We start from the raw sequence: 9,012 nt of genomic DNA, 5'->3' as shown, positions 1-9,012 counted from the left end.
CTGAAGGAGTTCATCTGACCAGGTATCACAGACACCAATACACTTCATAGTCTGGCCTCCAGGGGGAGCTAAGGGTACTATGTATTAGGCCACTCCTCACAGTCTGGTAAAACTGGGGGTTGGATAGGAAGTGAGTTCAGAAAGCTGACTGGGTTGGAACCAGGCAACACCTTGTGGCAGAGGGTGTTGTAGGGGAAGATTCAGAGGGGTCCCTGTCAGGGGTGGGATCCTGACAGAGGCCTAGCAACCAGAGAGAACGTTACGGGACCGCGCCTGCACGATATAGCGGCGGTACCCCAAGAAAGGACAAGAAGCGAGGTTTATTGTGCTGAGTGAGAAACGAGATCAACGCAACAAGGAGAATACCAGTAGGAGTCGTGCTGTAAGACGAGGCAACATCCTACTGAGGCGCGTAACCGGTGGCCGGAACGCCGAGGAAGTATAGAGCTCCAGGCCAAACTTCAAACCTACAGCAGGACAGTCAGTTATAGGCGGGCTGTCTCACCCAATTGACCTAAGAAGACACAGAGGGGTAACAACAGGAGTGGGGCGACGCTAGAGTCCCAGAAGAGCTCCGAGCCTCCCCGTCATACGGGTGCGTCCTAACCATAAGATCTGGGGTACGTGGAAGAACATCAGAATCGAGTTGTGAGGGAACACGAGAAACAGACACAACAGTTGTGGGGACTATCCCGTAAGCACAGCAGGGGAGGACCACAACACACAAGCGCTAGAAGGTAGGCACAAATTTCCACCTGCAAAGGGAGCTCTGGATGTGCCATCGGACCGGCCAGGCTTGCGCAGCCCGGTTAACCGTATTCCGGATTGAGGATCCTGAAGCCTTCAGTAAAGAGGTAAAGAGACTGCAACCTGGTGTCCTCGTTATTTACTGCAACCTGCACCGCACCACAACAACATCATCACCATTCCCTCCACCTTTATTGTACGCCCCTCAGCAGGGTCACGGACCGGGTCTAGCCACCGTGACAACCCCAGAACAGAGACTCAGAGGCCCAGTACCGGGTACCCCTCGGCCCTGCGACAGTGGGGGCGCTACACTAGCGCTGCTGCTGAACGTCAACTTATCCTGCGCGAAATCGATCTTTCAGCCTCGAAGAAGATTGTGCAAAAACTGTGTGTCAGTCCCCGGAGGCCCCATTAGCTGCTCCAGATCATTTGTGCTAAAACTCTGCTTCAGTGACAAATTAGAAGGACAGACATTTTAAAAAATTTGGGGGCAGACACCATTAAAGCGGCACCATTTTATTATATTTATTTATTTTACTTCCTTACATAACATCATTAATTCCACAGCGTTTTCCAGACATTATCAACTTCCCCAGAGTAGAAATAGTATATTGGGGGTCTGACACCCCTTCCACTACAGACAGCCCACCAGATGGATAGAGAAAAGTCAGAATAAAACTTTGCCTACGGTAAAATAAAACCCCAAATCCTTACAGTAAATAATCATGACATAAGTAATAGCGTTACATAAACCATCCTGTCCTGAGTATAATGTGCTGAGACGTATATTAAATATATTGTATAGTGAGAATAACAGTGTAGCAGATAAGGAAGTGCAAAGAATTCACCCAAACCTTAGGCTATGTTCACACGTTGCATCTTTGCTGTGTTTTTAATGCAAATTTTCCGCTGCTGCGTTTTACAGTACCATAAAGTCTATGAGATTTCAGAAATCTCATGCAGACACTTTGGGGTTTTTTCCCTGACTGATTTGTCATTAAGCTGCATTTTTGCAAAATGCAGGATGCAGGGCCGGCGTCAGCAAGTGCTCCCCCAGCAGCTTCGGCACTACTTGAGCTCAGCCGTCACTTAAACAGACATGGCCGCACACAGTGCACTGTTCAGCTGTGTCTGCTAGTAATGACGCGGCCGGGCCGACACACAAGCAAAGTTAAAGGCACAGTGCCGGCCCGGCCGCATCATTAGTAGCAGACACAGCTGCACAGTGCACTGTGCGCGGCCATGTCTGTTTAAGTGACGGCCATCAAGCAGCGCGCACTCCATAGCCATGACAGAGGAGCCTGATGGGCGACAAGCCTGGGGGAGGTGAGTGAGGGTTGTGTCTGTATGTCTGTGTATGCATGTATTATGTGCATCTCTGTGTATATCAGTGTGTATGACTGTATATATTTATGTATTTTTGTGAATTTGTCTTCAAATATATGTATGTAAATATCTGCGTATTGTATACATGCATGTCTGTGTATTGTACTGTATGTGTGTGCATGTCTGCGCACTGTATGTGTGTGCATGACTGCATATTGTGTGTGTGCATGTCTGCATATTGTGTGTGTGCAGATCTGCCTATGTGAAGGATGAGGGGGAAGGCTAGGCCCTATGTAGTATATCTCTATTTCTCCGCCGTATCTGTGCATCATGAATCGTGGTATGCGGGCCCACTGAGACTCTTTTGCCTGGGGTCCACAAAAACATGGAGCCGGCCCTGGCAGGATGTCACTTCTTTTAGCGTTTTTGCATCATTTTTCACCCATTAAAAGCAATGGGCTGTGCAAAAACGCTGCAAAAATGCTGGAAAAAAACACAGGTATCCGGTTTTGCTGCCTGTTTGGTGCCAAGCCCTGATGAGGTTGAACCAGATTTTTTTTTATGCACCAAACTTTATCAGCATGCACAAGAGACACATGTACGCTGACAAAAACGCAGCAATAAAAACGCAGCAAAAACTAAGCAAAACCTGTTATTTGTAAGCAGCTTAAACTTTGCATTAAAAAAACGCAACGTGTGAACAAAGACATACTGTAATCATCAATCATCAATAAATATAACAGATGTCTGATTATGACATTGGAATAAACCAGCCGTATAACACATTTATCACCAATGTTAAAGAGTTACAAAACCTTTTTTTAAATATATTTTTAGGCCCTTTAATTCTGAGCAGATTGGTTAGTGCTTGGTTCCAGAGACTCTCAGCAATCGCTTTGGGCTGTCCCACACGTCCAGATAATTCCGGTACCGGAAAAAAACGGTACCGGAATTGTCCGTGTGCCCGTGAGCTCACGTAGGCCATACGTGCGGCACACGTGTGCCGCCCGTGTGCCGAGTGGGTACCACACGGAGCGTGTGGTACCCACGCATGTGGTACACTGCATCGTGCTGAAGCCGCGATTCATATCTTCTGTGCAGCAGCGTTTGCTGCATAGAAGATATGAATAATAGTGTTTAAAATAAAGATCTATGTGTCCCCCGCCCTCCCACCCCCTGTGCGCCCCCCCACCCCCTGTGCGCCCCCCCCGCTGTTCTGAAAATACTCACCCGCTCCCTCGTTGGCTGTCGCTGCTTCCTGGTCTGGCCCCATCTTCTCCTGTATGCGGTCACGTGGGGACGCTCATTTACAGTCACGAATAGGCGGCTCCACCTCCCATAGGGGTGGAGCCGCCTATTCATGACTGTAAATGAGCGGCCCCACGTGACCGCATACAGTAGAAGCCGCGGCCAGACCAGGAAGCAGCGACAGCCAACAAGGGAGCGGGTGAGTATTTTCAGAACAGCGGGGGGGCGCACAGGGGGTGGGGGGGCGCACAGGGGGTGGGAGGGCGGGGGACACATAGATCTTTATTTTAAACACTATTATTCATATCTTCTATGCAGCAAACGCTGCTGCACAGAAGATATGAATCGCGGATTCAGCACCAGGGGGGGGGCAGCGCTTACTGTAGCGCTGTCCCCTGCACGGCACACGGACTGCAAGCGGAGAACGTCCGTGTGCGGTCCGTGTTTTACACGGACCCATTGACTTTAATGGGTCCGTGTAATACGTGCGCTCCCACGAACACTGACATGTCTCCGTGTTCGGCACACGGAGACACGGTCCGCAAAAAATCAATGACATCTGCACAGATGCATTGATTTTTATGGGTCTACGTGTGTCAGTGTCTCCGGTACGTGAGGAAACTGTCACCTCACGTACTGGAGACACTGACGTGTGAAACCGGCCTTAAAGGGAATCTGTCAGATGGATCAACCCTCATATATGGGCACGCAGGTGATAGGAAGCTGAATCAAATGATAACCTGATAGCTGCGATCTGATATTCCAGAGAAATCCACGTCTTTCTTATATGTAAATGAGCTGTTCAGCACTATGGGCCGGACACTGATCTGCACGAGACTCCGCCTCCAGAGCTGCAGAGCCGTGTGTGCTCGCAGGCAGCCAGCGTTGTCATATTGTTGCAGTACAGCAGAGCTCAAGAGCTGCAGGTGTGAGCGTGTTTGTTATGAGACAAAGTTTGGTTCTCCTGTTCTGTGTTATATGTCTCACATTGGTAACTCCCCTTTCATTTAGAGTAATCTCTGGAGGCCGATTCTCATGCAGATCAGTTTCCGGCCCATAGTCTAGAACAACTCATTTACATATAAGAAAAACATGGATATCTCTGGAATAAGACATCGGATCACAGATGTCATTTTATTCAGCTTCATATGACCTGCATGCCCATATAGAGGGTTGATGCTACTGACAGTTTCCTCTTAAAAGTGCATAAGAACTTCAGAGGCTTCCACTTTATCCGGACTCTGCTGTGGGCGCACGCTCAGGCAGGAAATGGGAGCTCACTTCTAAGAGGTCTGAAGAGCGATCATTGGCGTCTGAGAAATCAGAGACCAACAAACAGCTCAGAATTAAAGGGCCTAGAACATATTGAAGAGTAACTAAACGTTAGGAAGTTTTTTAATGTTTTCAATCATTATATCCCAGTAAAGTCCATCTGTCAGATGAATATGCAGCTTGTCAATTACCGACGTGAGAGCGGGCAGAGACGGGCAGAGCACTCTCCTAAATACTCCGGACTCAAAATTAATTGGCGTATTCATTCAGAGCTCCTAATATCTGAACACAAGAAACCTTCTAGCCAGAAACCTGTAGGTGTAATATGCCGGCCCTTACGTACAGCAGCATATTAAGCTGACAGATCCGCTGTAATATTTCATTTATTAAAGGGGATGTTCTAAATTCTCACAAAGGAAGCCACCCTGGAGCTCATCGGCTGTATTGCAATCACTGTAGAGGTCTTTGTTGGCAGACCTTAGTGACGTTCTTCTGCTTTGTGGAATTTGTGTGGTGATTTTTTTTCTGAGGGATCATTTTATTCTAGCATTACATTAAAAAATGATGAGATGATTGTATACGGCCGGTTCCTTTACATTTACATACAATAAAATGTGGTAATGACAGATAAAAGGTGAGATTCTATAGTCCACAAGGATGGAGGCAGAAGACGAGTTCGTCCGGTTCTGTAATGACAAAAAGTACAAAACGTTCCCATTAGAGGCCATTACACCGGTCTAATAATGTCCTAAATGCTCCATCACCTTCTATAAGGGGGAAAGTACCAGTAATAAATGTTTACGTCACTACATGAGCTTTACTACGCCAGAAAGTGAGAGACGACATATTGTATAAAGGACACAACTCTTCTGCATCTGGTTTTGACACCGGGGTTAGAGGCGAAGCTAGGTTTTCCTGCGTCCAAGACAAAAGTTCAGTTTGGCACTCCCTCCTAATACATAACTTAAGCAGTTTGAGTAGTTGCCATGCTCTTCCTAATACTCTCAATGTTCAGTGAAATCCCCTCTTTCATTGAGAGATAAAGGAAGAGAAGCTAGTCGGCACGTCACGACAACGGTTCATGCCCACAAAAGCCTTTTAGATGTCATGAAACCCACTGACTTTTCCAAGACGAAGGCACTTCAGGAAAAAGCTGATGCTTTTTTTTCTTGGAGAGTCTTATTGGTGGTTTTTCAGTGGCTCCACCGCTGGCATTTTTTTTTGTATGGGAGACTTTAAATAGAGAGTGGTTTTGGTTTTGAGAACCTTGAGGGGTGCAGTTTTTAGAATGGTGTCACTTTTGGGTATTTTCTGTCATAGAGGCCTCTCAAAGTCACTTCAAATGTGAGGTGGTCCCTAAAATAATGGTTTTGTAAATTTTGGTGGAAAAATGAGAAATCGCTGGTCAACTTTTAACCTCCTTAAAAAAACAATTTTATTTCAAAATAGTCCTGTTGTAAAGTAGACATGTGGGAAATGCTATTTATTAACTGTTTTGTGTGACATATCTGTGATTTAAGGGCTTAAAAATTAACCTCCTTACTGCCATCGGACGTTCTATTACATCGATGGCAGTATACCCTGCTTTGATGTGGGCTCCGGCAGTGAGCCCACCACAAAGCCGGGACATGTCAGCTGTTTTGAACAGCTGACATGTGCGCGCAATAGGCGATGTTGGAATTGCGATCCGTCCGCTCCTATTAACTAGTTAAATGCCGCTGTTAAACTCTGATAGCGGCATTTAACAAGCGCTTCCGGCCAGAAATGCGTGCACTGGTGACCCCCATCACATGATCGGGGGTCATCGGTGCATTGGCATGACAACCAGAGGTCTCCTTGAGATCTCTATGGTTGCTGATGCCGGATTGCTATGAGCGCCACCCTGTGGTCGGAGCTCATAGCAACACAGCAATTCAGCTACATAGAGGCGATCTGAACATCGCCTCTATGTAGCAGAGCCGATCAAGTTGTGCCAGCTCCTAACCTCCCATGGAGGCTATTGAAGCATGGCAAAAGTAAAAAAAAAATGTTTTTAAAAATATGAAAAAAATATATACCGTATATACTCGAGTATAAGCCGACCCGAGTATAAGCCAACCCCCCTAATTTTGCCACAAAAAACTGGGAAAACTTATTGACTCGAGTATAAGCCTAGGGTGGAAAATGCAGCAGCTACCGGTGAATTTCAAAAATAAAAATAGATGGCACAGCTATGGGGCAATAATGAACGGTATGTTCATTATTGCCCCATAGCTGTGCCATATAGTGCTCTGCACCATTATTGTCCCATAGCTGTGCCATATAGTGCTCTGCACCATTATTGCCCCATAGCTGTGCCATATAGTGCTCTGCACCGTCCATTATTGCCCCATAGCTGTGCCATATAGTGCTCTGCACCGTCCATTATTGCCCCATAGCTGTGCCATATAGTGCTCTGCACCACTGCCCCATAGCTGTGCCATATAGTGCTCTGCACCGTCCATTATTGCCCCATAGCTGTGCCATACAGTGCTCTGCACCATTATTGCCCCATAGCTGTGCCATACAGTGCTCTGCACCATTGCCCCATAGCTGTGCCATATAGTGCTCTGCACCATTATTGCCCCATAGCTGTGCCATATAGTGCTCTGCACCGTACATTATTGCCCCATAGCTGTTGCTGCTGCTGCAATAAAAATAATAAAACACATACTCACCTGTCTTGCCTGCAGCTCCTCGGCGCCATCTTCCCGGCGTCTCTCCGCACTGACTGATCAGGCAGAGGGCGGCGCGCACAGTATATGCGTCATCGCGCCCTCTGACCTGCACAGTCAGTGCGGAGAGAGAGACGCCGGGAAGATGGAGACAGCGCCCGGCGTGTGGAACGAGGGAAGGTAAATATGTAATACTTACCTGCTCCCGGCGTCCCGCTCCTTCCCCCTGCCTGTCTTCGGTGCCGCAGCCTCTTTCTCTATCAGCGGTCACCGGCACCGCTTCATTAGAGAAATGAATAGGAGGCTCCGCCCCTATGGGAGGTGGAGCAGCCTATTCATTTCTCTAATGAGCAGTCCCACGTGACCGCTCAGGGGAAGAGCTGCGGCACCCGGAGACCGTGGGACGGGCAGGGGGAGCGACAGGATCGCCGGGACTAGGTAAGTATGCCTCAGCGCCCTCTCCCCCTCACCCGCCGACCCTGCCACAGACCGTGACTCGAGTATAAGCCGAGGGGGCACTTTCAGCCCAAAAATTTGGGCTGAAAATCTCGGCTTATACTCGAGTATATACAGTATATAAAAGTTCAAATCACCCCCCTTTCACCCCATTCTAAATAAAAAAATGGAAATAGATAAATCAAACCTACACATATTTGGTATCGCCGTGATCAGAATGGCCCGCTCTATCAGTAAAAAAAAGGATTAACCTGATCGCTAAATGGAGTAGCGATAAACAAAGTCAATACGCCAGAATTACAGTTTTTGGTTGCGGAAACATTGCATTAAAATGCAATAACGGGCGATCAAAAGAATGTATCTGCACCAAAATGGTATCATTAAAAACGTCAGCTCGGCACGCAAAAAATGAGCTTTTAGGCAACCCAAGATCACGAAAAATGGAGACGCTAAGGGTGTCGGAAAATTGCGCTTTTTTTTCAGCAAAGTTTGGAATTTTTTTTCACCACTTACATAAAAAAAGAACCTAGACATGTTTGGTGTCTATGATCTCGTAATGACATGGAGAGTCATAATGGCAGGTCAGTTTTAGCATTTATATATAATGTAATACTATCTAGCTTAGAAATATTTTGGCTTGCAGAATGCAAGATAGCAAATCTAAAGTTAGATTCTAAGCTAATATCTAGAAAAAAAGAAAAAGAGCAACTTAAAAATATATTACATATGGTTTATGTATTTAACGAGTTTGTTACAGAGAAGTCCAAAAAAGACTGTGTAGAAAGAATTTTCTAAGGAAATGGAAATTAATGATGTTCCCAAGATTGACTGTAATGTAAAGAGTGAGCAAGAGGTGACGCACGTGTCTGTAATGGCCACCCAAGGTGACTTTGTGTCTCATGATGAAAAACAAGATGGAGGACACGTAGGAGACATGACAACTGACAAAGATGATGTAGAAGGGTCACTAAAAATAGAAGATGACTCGGAACCCCAACCCCAAACTAAATCTAGGAAAATCTTGTTAAAATGAAGCAAAATCATTCCTGCACATGATGACAAAATCCATGTGTGCAGAAGTTCAGAGATATTTAAGAGTTTTGCTGATAAGTTTGATTTGACTAATGAACAGAAAAATCAGTTGTTTAAAATGTGACTTCCAGTAACTTTTATCAGGAGATTCTCATTAAAAATGCAGAGTGATGAGTTCTATGAAGAAATGACTGATATAGAAAGATTAAAAATTTTGATATTTTGTGGATTAAAAGAA

The 9,012-nt window shown here is 46.1% G+C and overlaps 1 protein-coding gene across 1 annotated transcript in view; it reads right to left on the bottom strand.

Moving 5' to 3' along the window:
* Positions 1–5,120: 5,120 nt before the first annotated feature.
* The window catches only part of LOC143803945 (class I histocompatibility antigen, F10 alpha chain-like), a 165,229-nt gene continuing 161,337 nt past the window's right edge, over positions 5,121–9,012 (bottom strand). Inside the window, exon 8 of the mRNA XM_077281700.1 lies at positions 5,121–5,279. The gene's annotated coding sequence lies outside the window, so the exon portion shown is untranslated. The remainder of the gene's footprint in view (positions 5,280–9,012) is intronic.

This window comes from Ranitomeya variabilis, chromosome 1 (assembly GCF_051348905.1).
Source record: "Ranitomeya variabilis isolate aRanVar5 chromosome 1, aRanVar5.hap1, whole genome shotgun sequence".
NCBI classification, from domain to species: domain Eukaryota; kingdom Metazoa; phylum Chordata; class Amphibia; order Anura; family Dendrobatidae; genus Ranitomeya; species Ranitomeya variabilis.
Note: the sequence above shows the minus strand (reverse complement) of the source record. Positions and strands in the feature narration are given on the sequence as shown.